We start from the raw sequence: 19,447 nt of genomic DNA, 5'->3' as shown, positions 1-19,447 counted from the left end.
ACACTCTACGGAGTGTATACCCAATAAATGGTATATTTCCACCTGTTGCGATTGCAACGAAAAAGAGACAGTTTTCCGATTTTCTGAATGTTGTATTTTACAGTATATGACAGCGTTAAAAAATACCTGCCGGAGGGATATATAATTTTTCAGTGTGGTACATCTTTTAGTTAGTGGTTCGATATAACGTTTGCATATTTTTAGTTAATAGATTTAAGAAAACTTACGTTTAGTGTCCCTTTTATGTCTTTTACAGTAGTTCAGTTGGTGGTGGTAATGCTAAAATAAGGTTTGTAGGTTAGGTTTAGTTTCACCATGCTTTCATGCTGAATATTTTACCTCTTATTGTGTGTTGTATGATTAATTTAGTTTTTACGATACCGTAGATGAAAGGATAGCAGCTATGTAGTACCTAAGGATTTTTATGGTTTAATTTAATTTAGTTAGGAACAATATATAGCACTAAACTAACCAATTTCAATCAGCCGTACTAATAGCTGTAGGATTTAACTGCTTTTAATTAGAATTTTTCAATTTATCGTACTGCACTTGTTTTTAGAACTATAATTTTAGATTTACTGCACTGTACTTGATTTTAACTAGAATAATTAATCTACTGAACTGTACTTGTAGTATTTAATCGTGAATTACAAATGGCAAATAAACTTTAGTAGAGTACAACTTTTCCTCGCTGACTTGCAATTCTTTTTGACGTTTCTCCCTCGATCATCTTCTAACGCCAGCGGCGCCCGATTTATAGGGGCGATCGCACGGCAAAGATGTTTACATATAGGTGCAGACTATTATTTTATTTGGATGTATGGTGCGGTGCAACGAGCAGTTGCGACACCACCCAGTGCTAAATTGTTACCCTGACGGGTTACAATTGGCAACTCTATTTTAAATTTAAATGACGGGTATTTGAATTGTACCCAATTTGAATTAGGTCTGTGCACTCTGTACTCTTAGTATAAATACTAGCCATCACATTCAAGCGTACTATGCAAAAATATTTCAATTTACTGAGAACGATATAGCTGAGGCGACAGTTTTTGCATTCGCGACATTTTAACGCATCATCATTTTCATTGGCACTTAATTTCACTTTCATGCGAGGAATTCGTTGGAACTTTTGCGACTGAAATGTTGTGACTAGTTGAATCTATTAGTCCAATAATTTCGATTTTATGTCTTCAACATATAGCAGTCTCTCGATCTGTTTATTATTCGTTTTGGACTAAAATGAGAGATGATCAGAAATCATGGAGAGAGAAAAAAAGAATCAGCTAATCTAAGAAGCCTCTCCTATCTTTTTTATGCACTCAGAATGAGTGCTTTCGGAATTTCGCTCTGATCCTTTCAATTAAGTTTGAATAAAACAGCATTTTCGAAAACACATTACGTCTTCGTTATCCGCACAACATGCAACGTTAGGTAGAACAACGTTGATTGAAATTGTTTCTTAAATTTTGGTAAAACAAGCCTGTAATCAAAAAGCATTACAGCTTTCATCAAGAAGTCATGCAGCTTGTCCAATTTTGATGATGATTGTAAAAAAAACTTAAAGACGAACCAATTACTGAGATGATTGTTTGAACTGACTTAGAAAGTGTAATTGCAAGCATTTTCGCATCACGAAAATTGCCGCTTACAAAAATTTTTGCAAAAGATTCACTGAAATCGGATAAATTACAATAATTTAAAAACATAGAAATCTGAAAGAAAGTCTCTTAGGTACAGGAGAAGCAAGTGCGATGTGTTTTCTTTGATTTGTCGGAAGCAAGCGTGATGCTAAAATTATTGAGCTCACCCATATTGATAGTTTCGAGTAATTCTAGTGGTATCATCAATGATACATTCAGTGCTTCGAAATTTCAAAATCAGTTAACTATTTCTGCTTATCGAAACTGACATTCAGATTCAACGCCTCGGTCATTCATTAACTTTCCAACTGACTGAAATTTCATGCAGAATTGAATGTTTGAGTGCAGAGGAAATATAAATTCCTTCACCAACCAAAGCATTCATTTGTTATAATGTGGACAGTTCGAGCATTACTGAGCTGCGTAATCTATGTCTGGTGCATTTTCGCTCAATAAGCTAGCATAAAAACAAAATTCAGTTTACTTCTGAAACCGAACATTTGCGAACCCGAATGCGCTATGTCGGGAGAATGAATGACGAGGGAAACGAACCAAACATTTCATTCATCGCGGCTGACGGGAATTGAATTTCGGTTCTCTTTCAAGTTCACGCAGGGATGTCAATTTTTTAAGCTCTGGTTACATTTAACAAAATTTACGTAAATTGCAAAATAACAGTAATCAGGGGATTTCCTTTCGATTAGTGAACAGTCCTATAGTAGATAAAATTCCGGCTAGTTTAGTAAATTAATTCATTGAAGCATCTCTTTTGTAATGTCCAAAAATCCATGAATTCCGAAATTAAACCTGTAAGCTTCGTGTGCTCAAATATAATATTTGCTCAAATATAATAATCTAGGTAAATACAGCTATAGTTCTTATTCATGCTTTGTAGAGAATTTTTTTTGTACACCCTTTACATGTCAACATACAAAATTACTGGTCTGTCTTTTGCCATTGTTTCAAGGATCTAGTAGAAGAATTGCATAGAAAAATAAGCCTGTCCAATGATATAAAAAGTATCAGTTTCATAAAAGAATAGGATCTGTGAAAAATCTGAATACTTAAATAGATAAATAATTACTTGTTCTCACTTGTCTGAAAATATTCTTTAATGTATCATCATTTAAATTGAAAATTATTATAAATTTGAGTTGAATAGGAGTTGAATCATTTCTGTGCATCTACAAATCGCCAGCCTAATCAGAAGATTTGGAGCGAATTTCGACATTCTCTTGTATTTGTATGTGTATTTAAATAATTGAGTCTTAATGAACTACACTAAAAAGAAATGACCTAAAGTGGCAAGATGTCGTTATAATCGTTAAAGCGACGGGTCATTTCTAATATCGGTTGTTGGCAGCGTAGTTAGTGTTGTGCATATCAGAGTGCAGCAGTGTTCGAGAACAAAGGACACGGGTTGGTGTGATAGAAGATCGGGACCATCATATTCAGCCATAAGAAGCTGAGACACGAAGGTAGTTTACGACGCGGGTCTACGATCTTCTAAAGTGTGTAGTCCTAATAATCGACAACGATCTTCGTATGGTTCAGGTTCAGCGGATCGCTCCAAGGCAATTGACGTAACGCGTATCGTATGAATCTGCGATCTGGACAGACTCACTTCGTTGGATTCAAATTGCATGATGGGGGCACCCACGAGAGCACGTTTGCAAATTCCAACGGTGAAAATGGTAGCTTATAAATTAATAATAAAAAAAGAAATTCAAAAGCAAGAATTCGTCGATGTACTATACCATTTCTTGTATCAGACAACATATGTTCTATTACCTTAGTTTTGGAACTGTTTTCACTAAGAAATTTTCAAAATTACATTCAGTTTCAAGTGACAGTCACCAGAACAAGTTTTAAGACCATCCCGAAACAAAATCCTGGCCAAGATAAGTTAGAATCGACGCAAATTCTTACGGGACTGAACTGCCGAAATCATTTCCCGTTCTTACCATGATTAATATATGCCAGTCACGCACGGAGTGTGGTGGATCTTGCCTTTGTTGTGTTAAAGGGGTCTTCTAATCAGGCATTTTAATAAAACCGGGTTTTATGCTTCAATCGTTAGAATTATTATCAGAAAATATTCTTGCAAAGTTTCAGAGTATAGAGTGATGAGCCTATCTCCGCCAGGTTTCATTTGTTACCCTACTTATTTGAAACCGTTGGTTAGAGCAGCGTCTGCCATCTTTGTTCAACGCATTGAGTCAAATGGTAGCGCAACAATAGGGGCACTCGATTCGAGTTTTCGTTACGCTCAAACACGACAATTTCACTATTTTCAGCATAGTTGTGTTATTATCTTGGTTCTTAACAACGAAACAAAGCTTGTGATGCCAATTTGTACGCATTGATTGAAGGCCGAGTAATTAATGAACCACCCTGCTTAGTATGGTGAAAATAGGCAGTTTACTCTGTCTGAATAACATCTCGTGCCCGTTAGTCTCCTTTAATTTGATTTTTTTACCCTTCTCATAAAGAAAGGTAATGCAATCGCTCCAAACATCGACTCTAACGGAGACCCGGAGGGCAGAGTCTCATACACCATTCGACTCAGTTCGTCGAGATGGGTAACTGTGTGTGCATTAGGGTGGGCAAAAAATTAAATTCCTGCTCCGAGTAACTTTTTAGGTACCATTTCGGCTCAAGAACAACTGTGCATATTATTGGCTCGATACCTGAAACTATAGTTTTGTGCCTACTGTTAAAAGTTTACATGGGATTTTGTATGCGAAAGTTAGCTTTCACAAAAAAATTCCTGCAGGAGTTGTCCATTGCTTCTAAACAATATAGCGTTATGCGGCTTTTATAGGAAATTTACAAAGAAACTAAGTCTCGAGGACCGCATCTGAACTTTGAGAAAAAAGGTATGAAAAAGAAACCGACTAATGCTCTGATGATTGATAAAATATTAATTTTTTCTAGCACCACTGCTGTTGGTTGTCTAATTATATGCAATTTTGTTTTGATCTTCTCTTAATGTGTCTAGATCAATTATCTGTACTGTTTGGCCACTTCACAAGAGCATTGAGGGATAAATAAAGACTTCTTTTGTATATAACAAGAGAAAGTAAAAAAATTGTATATAATTCGACCGTCAGCAGCAGTGATGCCATGAACATTGAAATTTTCAACAATCTTCAGAGCATCAGTTATTTTTTCCCAAGCGTAAGATCGTTTCACGGTCTTCGAGACTTTATTTCCTTTACAAATCTATATATATATATATATATATATATATATATATATATATATATATATATATATATATATATATATATATATATATATATATATATATATATATATATATATATATATATATATATATATATATATATATATATATATATATATTTATATATATATATTTATATATATATATATATATATATATATATATATATATATATATATATATATATATATATATATATATATATATATATATATATATATATATATATATATATATATATATATATATATATACAAAAGTCAATATTTGTATGTACATGATTTGTGGACTCTCAAACGGCTTAACCGAGTGCCGTCAAAATTTATACGTAGTAGGCATTTATTCTGGAGCGTGTTTGTGTGCTATTGGTTGGAGATTATCCGCTCGCCAGATGGCGCATCGGAACAAATTGTGTTTTCCTTCTATTTCGTTGAAAGTCGCAGCAACGCGCGATGGTTCCTATAAAAATCATACATCTATTTATTTTTAGGAGGTAACGGCGACTATTAGAAGAATTATTTCGCAAAAGACGATTTTCCCATACGAAATTCCATATAAACTTTAAATCGTGGGCGCTTAGTTTCACCGATCGAGCTTAAAATTTGCAGAGTTGTTTTTGTTTATTTCTTTATTTTGTGTAATACATCAACAGGCATATTAAAGCCCCAAGCCAAGCCTAAATACTAATCTTATTTCTAATACTGAAGTCGCACATAAAAACAATAATCATACAATAATTACAAACAAAGAATAAAAAGGTCATGTGTTGTTAACGAAATGATTAAACAATCTGGAGAAACGTACACGCAGAGTATGTCGAGAAACGTTGAAATCAAATGCTGAAGCTACCTGGTTGAAAATTCGTTGCAGACCAGTGATGGTTCCATACATACTATAATTTGTGCGTCGGAATGGCAACCGGAACATATTGTTGTTACGTAGTGCTCGAGGTGCGACGTTTATGTTGATTTGTTCCAAAATAGTTGGGGCATCTATACGGCCTTGCAGAGTGTCAGCGATGAACAAAGCTCTTGCGGTATTCCTTCGAACATGTAGGGGCTCTAGTTGAATCAGCTGACATCGGTTTTCATAGCTAGGTAGTCGGACAGGATCTCTCCACGGCAATCTACGGAGCGCGAAACGTAAAAAGCGTCGCTGCACACTTTCAATTCTTTCAACGCCATTATTATAGTTCGGGCTCCACACTTCAGGGCAATATTCTAGAATTGATCGGGATAAAGAACAGTACAGCGATTTAAGACAATAAACATCCGTAAAGTTTTTGGCTATCCTGAATATGCATCCCAGTGCTCGAGACGCTTTACCTACTGCATAGGATACGTGTTGTTTAAACGTAAGTTGAGAATCCAGAATCACTCCTAGATCCTTCACGTGACTGACACGTTCGATTTCTGTCTCTAGTAGACGGTAGTTAAAATAAATCGAATCCTTCTTCCGTGAAAAAGATATTACCGAGGACTTCTTCGGGTTTACATACATGCGTTTCGTATTGCACCAATCAGCAAGGACTTGAAGCTGCTGTTGGAGAATTCTGCAATCTTCAATTGAACGAATTAGGTGAAAAATCTTGAGGTCATCTGCGAACGATAATCGTGGAGTCTTCAAAATTAGATGTACATCATTGAAGTATATCAGAAACATCAACGGTCCCAAGTGGCTTCCTTGAGGTATTCCAGATGTAGAAGAGAATGCAGGGGCCTGGCATTCTCCTATGACAATCGCTATCTCTCGGTCAGTAAGGTAGGATCGAAACCATTGTAAAATACTACCATTAATTCCAAATCTCTCCATTTTTGCTATTGAGATATCGTGGTTTATCTTGTCAAAAGCGGCAGATAAGTCGGTGTAAACAACGTCGGTTTGAGCGCGATGTTCCATACTCTCTGTTATGAAGGATGTTAAACATAATAGGTTAGACGCAGTTGACCGCCCAGACGTGAAGCCGTGTTGATCGTCACTTAGGTACTGCTTATAGTGAGCCTGAAGAGGTTCCATAATCACAAGCTCGAATAACTTCGAGACAGCACTCAATGAAGTTATTTCACGGTAGTTATTGACGTCTCGTTTATTTCCCTTTTTATGTACTGGGAACATGTTCGCTGATTTCCAGCAAGATGGAAAAATATCTCTGTCAATAGATGTTCGAAAGATGTGAAGAAGCGGATTAACCAAAACTTCAATGTGCCTTATCAGAAAAGCGGAGGGGAACCCGTCGGGTCCCGGATTGAAGGATGACTTAAGTCGAGAGGAAGCTCTGGTAATCATCGTTGCGTTGACATCGATAGCACTCAGAGTTTGACCCACAAGTGGAGCTCTGCTAGCAGCGAGTTCGATTTGCTCAATAGTTAATTCCTCATTTGTGAACACGTTCGCGAATTTTTTTCGAAAAAAGTGTACATATATCTCGTGATGTGGAAGCTGTGTTACCATTGAAAGTCATAGACGACGGCAGTCCAGATTCCTTGCGCTGTTCGTTTACATATTTCCAGAAACGTTTAGGATGCGACTTGAGATTACGCTGAATATTTTGCTGATATCGATGGAAACAGATTTGACTGGCTCGTTTGTACGCATGGTTGAGACTGACGTAATAGTCTCTGAGTGATATTGTACGATACTTGGTAAACCTCCGCAGGGCAGCTCTCTTAATAGACTTCAACCGGCGCAATGTACTCGTTTGCCATGGAGGGCCGGTTTGTCGATGGTGAACTTTCTTCGGAACGTACCTGTCAATAACGTATGCCAGAACGTTGGAAAAAGTTTGGACTGCGGATTCGACATCTTCGAGGTCCAAAATATTTTCCCAATCGATGGTGGAAAAAAGGTCTGCGATACTGCGATGGTCGGCTTTACGGAAATCGTAGGTGACAGAACGTGGTGCAGTATCGAAATCATGCACCACAGTGTTATCAATCGTAGCGATCAATGGAGGATGATGCATCACTGGTTTTACTAGAGGAGAGGGCGCCATCACTATTGATGTGGCGGAAACCTGATCGCTGGCAAAACAAAGATCGAGATGGCGGCTATTTTCATTGGCAATAGAATTGATTTGTAGTAACGTGGCTGAGCTATAGCTGTCAAGTAGCCTCACTGCAGCTGGGTGGAGTACGGAATGGTCCGAATCCGGATAAAGGAATCCGTTGCGGGAAGACTTCCATGAAATGCTAGGAAGATTAAAATCTCCTAGTACCATGATCTCATCAACTGCGTTCGCGCCTTCGAGGATAGTAAAAAGTGAACTGCAGTGTGCTTCAACATATTCGATATCACGAGCACGCTCGGGTGGAACATACAACGCACACAAGTATAACTTACGGTCGCCATGCTCGATAATCGTCCAAACCTGCTCTAGGCAAGCCCAAGAAATATTCTCGACAGTTTTTGCCTTCAAACTGGTACTAACCGCTACTAATACGCCGCCTCCGGTGGATTTTCGGCTATTGCTAGGGCTCCGGTCGCAACGAAACACTTCGTATCCAGTACCGAACACCAGACTGGAAAGCGTGTTTTGGGAGCTAAATGGAATTCAAAAAGTTGCTTAGAGCAAAATTTTATTTTTTTCATATAACGGTGTCCCACTCTAGTCTGAAATGGAAGATACAACTCTCCCATCGCCTGCTATTGAATTTTTTGTTGATCGAAATTCTGGTTCCGGGATTACGGGTTGAAGAGTGCGGTCACACAACAAATTCCCATATAAACTGGTACCACCATGATGGCCAAATGATGCAATACATTTTAAAAGGTATGCCACACTACTTGGATTTGTGGGTTTATATCATTAATGACCAATCGAAGAAGCTTTGACGACATTGGACACCTAGGCAGCCTTTTTGATGGTATATCCAAGTTGCAACTTAATAAGACATGTTTATGTACCACCAAAAAAGTCGCACTAAATGCACATAATCGGCATATGCGTACCAAAGTGGAAGGGATATAAGTACATAACTATTGAAATGAACGATTTCCGACAACAATATACATCTTAAGCGCGATAGTTTCTAGTAGTATACTGCCCATTATCGCAAATCAGTCTTATAAAGATAGGAAATCCCATTAGAAAACGGGACAACTACACGATCATGGACAGTAAAGCGATTCTGGAGATTACAATTACAATTCCATATGCCACGCGATCTAACATTATATGCGATATTCATACTCGTGTGCGCTTGCGGAACACTTTATACGTTTAACTGCGTTTTATCGGTAAAAAAGATCAAAAACTAAGAACAGTCATTATGTACATCTATCAGTTCGAACATAACAGAATACGTAGAAAAGAGGAAAACGAGAAAATAGAATATATATGGAGCTGATTTTTGTAATTCGACTAGTAGCATTTTGAGCTGACCTAGCAAATAAAATAATTATTTATAATAATTATTGTTCAATTTTTCAGATTTGATTATGAAGTTTTCCAAAAGCACTGATTGTCAAACATCAGAACCAAGTTTATTATGCATATTTCATCGCAAACATGATCAAATGAAATCATACATAGTTAGGTAGTTAGAAACACTATACAAAATTTGTTCGAACAGAAACTTCTAACTTCCCAGTTACCTTCTGTTTTAGAAGGAGCATTCCGGGGCTAGAGTGAAAGCTCCAATGTCACTGTGAAGAAAATTTTATAACTCACCCCATTACCGAATTCTTTGTGCAACTGTGCATAAATCAAACATTCCGTCCCATATTCATGCAGATTTGACTCATTCACTCTGCTATTCCGATACACGTACCGCCCCCCCAGTTCGGAGTGCCGAGATATGCAAAGCATTTGATTAAAAATGCAAGCAGCAAAATTCAATTTCATTACCTTTTCTCAATCTTGTTACAGAAATTTACTCTCCACAAGCTGAGGTGATGTGTGTGTGTTGGGTGCGAAAGGTACCTCCTACCTCATAGATTTGCCTTCTGCGAAAATCTGAAAATGATGAAATATTCATCTGTCGCACTCGTCCTGCTTTGGCTTCTGCTGTACTGGGGGAGCACCCCTCATGGAAATTATACAAACACTGGGAACGAATTTTCCATCCAGCTGCTGCTGCTTGGTGATATTGGAAATTACGAGCCCTTTGCTGTTGGTTCCGTATTCGCATTCCGGATGATAGTTTCTGGGTAAACCACAAATGTTTGAGTTCAAAACTGACCTACTGGGGGATTTTTCGAGCATAGCAGAACGATAAAAGTGAGCTACTTTCAGCTTGGAAGAGCTACCAACTATTACTGCTACGGGAAAAGTCCAAATAGGGACCCATTGACGTGCAAATAGCTCCGCATCACTGTTCCATCTTCATCAGACTGCTGATCCATTGCAATGGGCACAGGCTGGAACGATATTTTGCAAAAGTTGCAACAGGAAGAAGTGTGAATAATGGGGTGAACAGGGGTTGTTTATTTCTTGATAAAATGTGTACCACCCAATGTGGTTCAACTGTGCAGATCTTGCCGGTACGTTGGAACCGATGACTGTGCATATGTGGATGCGAGAAGCTGTTCCGGCTAGTATATTAGAATGATGTGCATTTGGGTTGCTTTTTCAAATTTATTATAGCTTTGAAAAGGGTTGAAATACCAAAAACACGTTCCGAATTTTGAAATACTCGCGTATGATTAAAATGAATTCGAACGCAGCAGTCTTACGCGTTGTAAGTGAACCTTTTCCGCTTCTGTCAAAATTTTGCAAACCATGTGTCGATTTCGAAAAATTCATAATGTTACCTCGGGTAAGAAGGATCGCGTACGGAAGTGAAAGCGGTGTGATTGGCCAATGAAGAGTGTTAGATGCAGGTGCCCAAGCACCCGGACGTATTCCGAAGATTATCGCGAGTGATTAACTGGTGCTTGCCCGGAAAAGGCGGATGTAAGTTCGCTTCGATCTCGTTCTTATCAAGAGGAACTTGGCAGGTTTCAGCGCATCAGTAAATGCAAGATCGACGGATTGCTGTAAAGTTAGACCGAATTTCAGCACGGAGAACCAAAATTCAGCTCAGAGGCGAAAACCTTAGTTGATTTTCTGAATTCTATTAGTTAATATTTAGGACAACTAAGAAAATTCTCATTTTGCTGATTTTGATTAGTTGCTCTCGATCCTCCTGAATAGAGCTAAAAAGCTAGTTGAAATTTCTGATTTTTCTGTTGATTTGGCAAGAAAAAGATGCTTTCACTTTTAGCGGAGACACATTCTCCATCTTCTCAACTACAGTTATTGCTGAATTTAGTACTATTTCTTGTTGGTTTCAACCAATATATCCTCTACATTCAAAACTTTTTCGCTTTAAAATTAGCTCTTTTTTAGTTGAATTTTTAATGCAAATCTATTAATTTTAGGGACTTGTTTTGTTCCATTTAGTTTTTTCTTCAGTTGATTTCAACAAATGTCACTTTTGAACTTAAGCCATTCTATTTTTAAATTTAAAATCTTTCTTAGTTAAATTTAGTATGTCAATATTTTGAATTTAAGGCAGCTTTTTTGAATGTAGCGTTTTTTCTAATAAAAAATATTTCTGCTTTTTAGACTTATAATTCAAATCAAATTTCCACTAAGAAAATCGTTTTCGAATTATTTGTTTTAAAATCAGTAGTTGTATTGTTTAAAATCAATACTAAAAACCTGTTTTAATCCACCTAGAGGTGCAATTGTGCCTTTCTCATTTCTCCAAACTATGATTTAATAGCTGGTTCGTACAATATAACTTTATGGAAATGTCTTTCATTCTTATTACACTTGGTAAGTATATATAAGAGCACCTTTTTGCATTCATCGCGGTATCGGTTTGAATCGGAGTTTTCTATGTGATCGACCTCCACAACCCGTAACTCCGGTGCTGGAAGTCGGATGGAGATGGAATTTAATATCAGTTTCTGGGGACGCAACACCTTTCATTTGAGACTAAGTTGAGCAAATCTAGCCATTTTCGAGAAACCAATATAACCGTTATTCTGACTTTGGATGCTTCCGGATCCGTCGATGGTGGCCAGTGTGGCCAAAGAGACTTTGAATGACTGTTGGGGACCTAGATCTACAAATTCAACAGTTGTGTTTACATTTTGGAAAAAAATCGCCTTTTTACATTCATCGCAGAATTCGTTAGAATCGGGATTTGCTGCGTGATCGTACGTATCACCCTGTAATTCAGGAACCAGAACTCGGATCCACACAAAATTCAACAGCAGCTGATGGACCTTTCATTTAAAATTAAGTTTGTCAAAATCGGTTCAGAAAATTCCGAGAAACCGATTTGGAAAAATCAACAAATTTTGTTTTGTAACCATACTCTTCAACTCGTAATTCGGAACAAGATGTCGGTTGAAAATGAAATTCAATAGCAACCTATGGGAATATTATACCTTTCATTTGAATCTTAGTTTGTAAAAATCGGTTCAGCCATCTCCGAGTAACCGATGTGGACATTTTGTTAACAAATCCGCACAGACACACACATACATACACACATACACATACACACATACATACATACACACATACATACACACAGATATTTTGCGATCTCGGCGAACTGAGTCGAATGTTATATGAGAGTCGGCCCTCCGGGCCTCGGTTAGAAAGTCGGTTTTTGGAGCAATTGCATAACCTTTCTATATAAGAAAGGCAAAAGAATAATATTTAATTAGCTTAATAAGCATGAGTTCAATGTTATCTTCATGTGATTATAATTTGCAAAGGTTGGTGGAATGCGTTTGAACGTGTAGGGAATGGGGGTTTAGTAGAGTGGGTGTGGAGGATGCGTCAGAAATCCTTCATCTTATTTCGGTATACGGGGTGGATGAAGGAAATCTGGGCGTGAGGGTGATCCAAGAAGAGGGGAGTGATGAAGGAGGGAGGTGTAAGGGCAAGGTGGGGAGGGGGGGGGGTGAAGTGGCGGCTACGCAATACTCAACTGCATATTTTGCCTTCCATTTGAGACTTGGTTTGAGAAAATCGGTTCAGTCATCACCGATGAACCGATGTGACTTTAATTGTGGAATATGCCCGGAATTCCGGACTTCCGGAATCGTCGATAGTGGACAATATATTCAAAGAATGTTTGATTGGCAATCAGTGATCTAGATCTACGATTAGAAGTAATTTGGTGACCATTTCAATAGTTTTTAGCCTCTGAGGTATTACGATTGTACCGATTTATATGGGAAATTCCAGTGTATCCTTACTAACACCCCTGTAACTCCGGAAGGAAGAGTCAGAACCGAATGAAATTCAGCAGCAGTCAATGGCATTACTGTATCTTTCATTTGAAATTAAGTTCGTAAAAATCGGTAGAGAATTCGTTGTGGAATGGGTGTGATATTAGCTTAGGAACTTGGCGGGTTCCCCGAGGGCGTCATGAACCGTCATAGGTGGCCAATGTGGTCAAAGCTGCTTTGATTGATCATTAGTGATCCAGACCCGCAAACTAGAGTAATGTTACATCAATTTTAATATGTTTTACATCATTTGAACATTATGGTGGTACCAGTTTATATGGGAATTTGCTGTGTGACCGCACTCTTCAACCCGTAACTCCGGAACCGGAAGTCGGATCAACTAAAAATTCAATAGCAGCTTATGGGAGCGTTATACCTTTCAGATGAAACTAAGTTTGCGAAAATCGGTTCAGCCATCTCTGAGAAAATTGTGTGAGTTTAAATGACACACACACACATACACACACACATACACACACACATACATACACACACACACAGACATTTGCCGATCTCGATGAACTGAATCGAATGGTGTATGATACTCGGCCCTCCGGGCCTCGGTTAAAAGTCGATTTTTACAGTGATTGCATAGCCTTTCTTTATATAAGAAAGGCAAAACATATACGACTAAAACAAAGCTGTTTATACCTATTAAACATACACTCGGTTTATTGTTCGCCTAGTTATCAATGAAATTGTGTAACATACTGACTAATGAGAAGAATAAGGGCTCGTCTGCCATATACATAGTTGGTTTGAGTATGTATTGTTTATCCTCCGCACGAAACTATCTAAAATCATAAAACAGTTCAAATCCTTAATCGATAAAGTACCATGATATCGCTTATATTTAGTGCACATGGAGAACGAAAATTAGGATCAAAAGCGAAAACCTTAGATGATTTTTCGGTTTTAATTAGTTATTATTTAGGAAGGACAACTAAAAAAATCCTCAATTTGCTAATTTCAATGAGCTATTTTTGCTACATTTTTATAAATAACGATTGAATAATAGATTATCATTCATGTTTATCTTGCTACTAACACCTTTCAGTATATGTATAGCGAACGACTAAACCGTTGGTTATATCTTGGTGAAAAAACTGATTAAATGAGAACAACCGTGAACGGCCTCGTCAAAGATGTCATTGCTTAAATTAGCTAGATACACAATAGTTGCTATAGCCCGTCATGGTGTTATCTATGCTATTAACGGTGGATGTTATTTGTGTGGATTAGGTTCTAGTGCCTCACATCGCACTCAATCCGCTTATTCGAGAATTGAGAAAGCTTTGCTGCAAGAAATGGTCCGAGTTCTACAAAAACAACTTTTTTATACTGTGAGACGTTCGAGCTGTGAGCTGCAAGATTTATTCGTAGAAATTCGAAAGAATATCAGGTATTCATCGGCTACAATGTATGTCACCATAATTATCGTCGACCACTGAACCGAAACCACCACTTGTACTAATACAATTGGGATGCTTTTTCAGATCCATCTTGGCCGTATGGTGTTATGGTGCTCCGACTGGTGGAAAGCCGCCATGATTCGCTGAGTACCTCTTTCAGGAAGGGCGAATTCAGTTCCAGACACTTTGAAACCACGTACAAAAAGAACAGGTGTCGATCAATGCGCATGCTTGGTAATCCAGCTGATGACAATCCTAAGCAATTGGGTGAATGACCATCTGGTTAAAGCCCCCATTAAACAAATTACAAGTACAATCCTAAGAAGCATTCAATAGTTTGATTCGTTCTTGAGCCAGATATTGGAAGACAACGTCAATCCTACAAGTTTGCTGCTTGATATGGAAGAAGAACAGGTCATGGATGCTTCGTAGATTCGCGAAAACTTGCCAGCATCAAGATAGTTCAATCCTTTACCGTACGCACCATGGACAAAGATGCGCAGATCGACATCCTACGGAAATAATTTTTCTTTAGTACAATACGTTAAGCATAACGTGGAAAACAAATCTTACCCACATTACTGTCCATATTGAATGCACGTTACCAGTTTTGGTGGTTCATACTCGGGAATCTGGTGTTTCCGTTTTCGTCATATTTGAACTGTGAGGAAAGTTACGTTCAAGTTAGCTGTTCTGCTGGTGCTGTCAACGTTTTAAAAATTATTATCTCTTTTTCCGCATGTGAATTAAAATTTTAACAATTTCATCTACTCACAACTATACTAAATTAACATGTGTATTGAGTAGTTGTACAGGGTTTCAATGATATTGATAGCACTTATCACTAATGGAAATTTTTACGTAAAATACAGCAGAACAAGGATGCCAATTTTTTTGAAAACTGTACACAGCCTATGTAAAAATCTGTGCAAATCTGTGTTAAGGTCAACGTTTAAATTTGGCTCAAAACAAGAAATGGGGACCTTTTATTAGTTTTTGCTCGGGGCAAAAATTAAGCGCGAGGTAAAAAATTGAGAAATCTGCGCATTAAAACGACAACTGGAAATCTATGCAGTTTTAAAAATCTGTGCAGAACATTGAAAATGTGTGAAACACACATTAATCTGTGTATCTAGCATCCCTCCAGCAGAATTTGCTACATAGGTCTGTCACTTCAAGCTCAAATGTTTTAAAGGGCCTAACAGCAAAATGTAAACAAATCGATTTTCTGTTTTCCATTCGGAACCAAAGATTATGTTTTAAATATAAAGACACGCGGAGAGAAGAACAGTAAACTTGGTTGCACTTTATACACACGGCCCTATTCTGCGCGGCGTGTGACGTGAGACGACTAATCTCACCTCACTCTACGTGACTTTTCTCGCCCAATTCTGAAGAGTCACTTCGGGTGACGTGAGACGCCCATTTAACCGCAATGGGGAATCTCACCTCACCCGAGTCGACTCTCAGAATCGGGTAAGAAAAGTCATATAAGGTGAGATGAATTTAGTCGTCTCACCATGCATGTAAACTGGCATCACGAAAGATCCCATAAGCTTTGTATGGGCAACCTCTTCCACTTCCCTTCACAAAACCATCATGCTCATGCGGCTGCACTTTTTGACAGTTCGAATGGCTGTATTTTTTGATACTTCGCTACTCTGTGTATGAAGTGTCTGTAGGCTGCACGGCTTACCAAGTTTTTTTATCTGCTAGTTTTGGTAATCGGGTGTTTTGTGTAAACAGCAAGTAACTTATAGTTTTATGAATGCTTCATGAATACTTTTTTTGAAATATTTCGCAAAATACACAATCATGCAACTTGGAAACGCCTTGATTTACGTTACATGTGTATGTACATGTTTTTCGTTGCCCAAGAGAGAATATTTTCGCGAGAATATATCGAGAATGCAGTTGGTGAAAAACAACAGTAATGCTGCACAGTTCGCTATTTTGCAGATATTACTCAAGATTAATATTTTTGAAGAGTGTCACGATATTAGACGAAAACTATTCGATAATTTTATAATGTTAAGAGTTCGCATCTAACAGCCATACAAAATGATAGACTAGACAGTCGATCAATGGCTTTGTTATTTTTAATTTGATTAACTTTACTTGTATTTTATTTGTATCATAAAAGTTATTTAGTTATATATATATATATATATATATATATATATATATATATATATATATATATATATATATATATATATATATATATATATATATATATATATATATATATATATATATATATATATATATATATATATATATATATATATATATATATATATATATATATATATATATATATATATATATATATATATATATATATATATATATACAATTTCTCTCTTCGTATGTAAACATAATTTCGTGCATTTATTTTTAATTCAATCTCAATACTACCCACGCGTTACTTACTAAATCCATCGTATTTGTTTACATTGCTTGAATGGAATCGTTGTTTTGGGTTCGATTGAAGGATACCAGGTATATTTTTCAAATGTCTTCACATTTAATTAAAAAAAATCATCATTTGTCTTCAACTACTAGGATTCTGAATAAGTTATCGATTTTAAACCAGATGTCTGCCAAGAAACCTGCCCGAATTCAAAAAAAAGTTGGCTTCAAGTTGTAAAAAATGTCTTAAAAACATTTTAAACGTCTTCAAAATGAAGACATGTCTTCAAATCTGGCATCGCTGGTTCGAATGTAACTTTTGGTGTAAGGCTTCGCGAATCTCTGGTTTTGGTAGCTCTCGAATGTTCCTGCACCCGAAGAAACATGAAAAAATGCTAGGTTTGTTCCAGTACATGGCAGTTGCTCCGAAGCAAACAGGAGCAAAAATACTTCGACATATATCTTTCATTAGGACTTAAATCGCTAATGTAAACAAACTGAGTTTTCGTTATTATGACATTATGCGGCAAAAATACTATAAGATAGAGGTGAAAATGAGTCAAAATGTTTATAATAAATGATTTATAATCAAAGAAAACAATACGGCTAAACAAGTATTTTTCTTTGAGAATCTAAATAAGCTCTATAGGTATTTTTGTAATAAGCTCTATAGGTATTTTTGCCTGAGGTGATACAAAGGCCAACCCTGACACATTCGAACGGTACCAGGGCGAATGTGTATTATCCTCAAACTTATTCTGTAAACTGTGGATATATTACATCAATAATAAATAATTTATTAGATTTAGCTGTGATATAATGTACTTGGTTTTCCACGGGAGCACGTCGTTTGGCATAAGTTCGTTTGACATAAGTTCATTTGGCACAAGTTCATTTGGCACAAGCTCGTTTGGCACAAGTTCATTTGGCACAAGTTCATTTGGCACAAGTTCATTTGGCACAAGTTCATTTGGCACAAGTTCATTTGGCACAAGTTCATTTGGCACAAGTTCATTGGGCACAAGTTCATTTGGCACAAGTTCATTTGGCACAAGTTCATTTGGCATAACAGTAGGTGGCACATACGAGAAAGTTTAAAAAGTTGTATATAATTCGACCGTCAGCAACAGTGATGCTATGAAAATAGATTTTTTTATCAATCGTCAGACCATCAATCGGTTTATGCTTAATAACTTTTTGCACAAGCGTCAGATCGTTTCGCAGTTTTCGAGACATTGTTTCACTGTTAAATTTCCTACTAAAACCACATATCGATTTATTTTTAAGAGGTAATGGGAGACTCCCGAAGGAATTATTTTGTGAAAATCGATTTTCCCATACGAATTCCCATGTAAAACTATGGGCGCAAAAATATAGTTTCACCGATCGAGTTAAGACTTTGCACGATTGTTTTGGGACCCAAATGTAACCCAAAAAGTTGCTCGGAGCAAAAAAAAATTTTTCATATAACCGCGTCCCACTCTAGTGCTCCCGCTTTCCACCTACATTTTGGTGCGTGGTTGACGTAGTAAAAAAGTAAGATGTAAACAAACTCTACGTGCAGGTGTTTATAATACTTACTTGAACACTGCACCCTACCCGGTTTAGCTTTAGGGACGTACATTGAAGCTCGATAACAGTTCTTTTTTTCCGCAGAATAATGAAATCTCCGCTGCAGTCAAAAAGTTATATAAGGGCAATATTGACATAAACTATCCAACCAGGACGAAAACATTTGGACCAACAAATCAAATGGCGAAATAATTTGGGCAAAATGGTGCTGTCAAAAAATATAGGGCGCTTTTCAGAAGGACGAATTCATGATCTGAAACGGGCGAATGATTTGTTTTATTTTCTAGTGGCCAAAAAATATTGGAATTTAATTCTCTTTGCCTTTCTCCTATAGAAAGGTTAATCCCGCCTTTTTTGACTAATATAGGTTTTCTTTTTTGAAAGGGGCGTAGCGGATCAACACCCCCCGCCCCTCATATCACATACCACACTTCCCTAAATCCCCCCAAGTCCCCACCCATCAAACCCCTCCCAATAAAATTTCCTGGTGCCTCTAGAATAAACTTGAATTTTGAAATGAACACATTACGTAATACGAAATAACTGTATTTAATAAAAACCAGTGAAAAAATTGGTTTGAAAAATTTTAAACTATTTCAAAATTGAAACTAATTTAAAATTTCTTAACAAGTTGAAAATTTATGGCGGACTCCGGATTCCCCGAACCCTCCTTCTGGATCCGCAACCGATTTCAAGTGTTTCAGGTTATTGAACATAACCAGCTGTGGTATCGTAGTTTGGACAAATGAGAAAGGCACAATTGCACCACTAGGTGGATTAAAACAGGTGTTTGTATTAAGATGATACTTATCCATGGATGCATTAGGAAAAATATAATTATGAAATAATCTATATCCACAATAAATGCTAAATTTGAAAAAGCATCGCCGATTATTCGAACTAGTTTTACCCCATTTGAG

The 19,447-nt window shown here is 37.1% G+C and overlaps 1 long non-coding RNA gene across 1 annotated transcript; it reads right to left on the bottom strand.

Annotated features, from left to right (window-relative positions):
* Positions 1-227: 227 nt before the first annotated feature.
* On the bottom strand, positions 228-721 carry LOC131679215 (uncharacterized). Its single transcript, XR_009303811.1, has 3 exons — positions 473-721; positions 340-412; positions 228-279 (listed from the first exon to the last, which is right to left on the bottom strand). It is a non-coding gene; the product is annotated as an uncharacterized LOC131679215 (long non-coding RNA).
* Between the last annotated feature and the right edge of the window lie 18,726 nt (positions 722-19,447).

The sequence above is a fragment of the Topomyia yanbarensis genome, chromosome 2 (genome assembly GCF_030247195.1).
Source record: "Topomyia yanbarensis strain Yona2022 chromosome 2, ASM3024719v1, whole genome shotgun sequence".
In the NCBI taxonomy this organism is placed as follows: Eukaryota; Metazoa; Arthropoda; class Insecta; order Diptera; family Culicidae; genus Topomyia; species Topomyia yanbarensis.
This window is presented reverse-complemented; position numbering and strand designations above follow the sequence as displayed.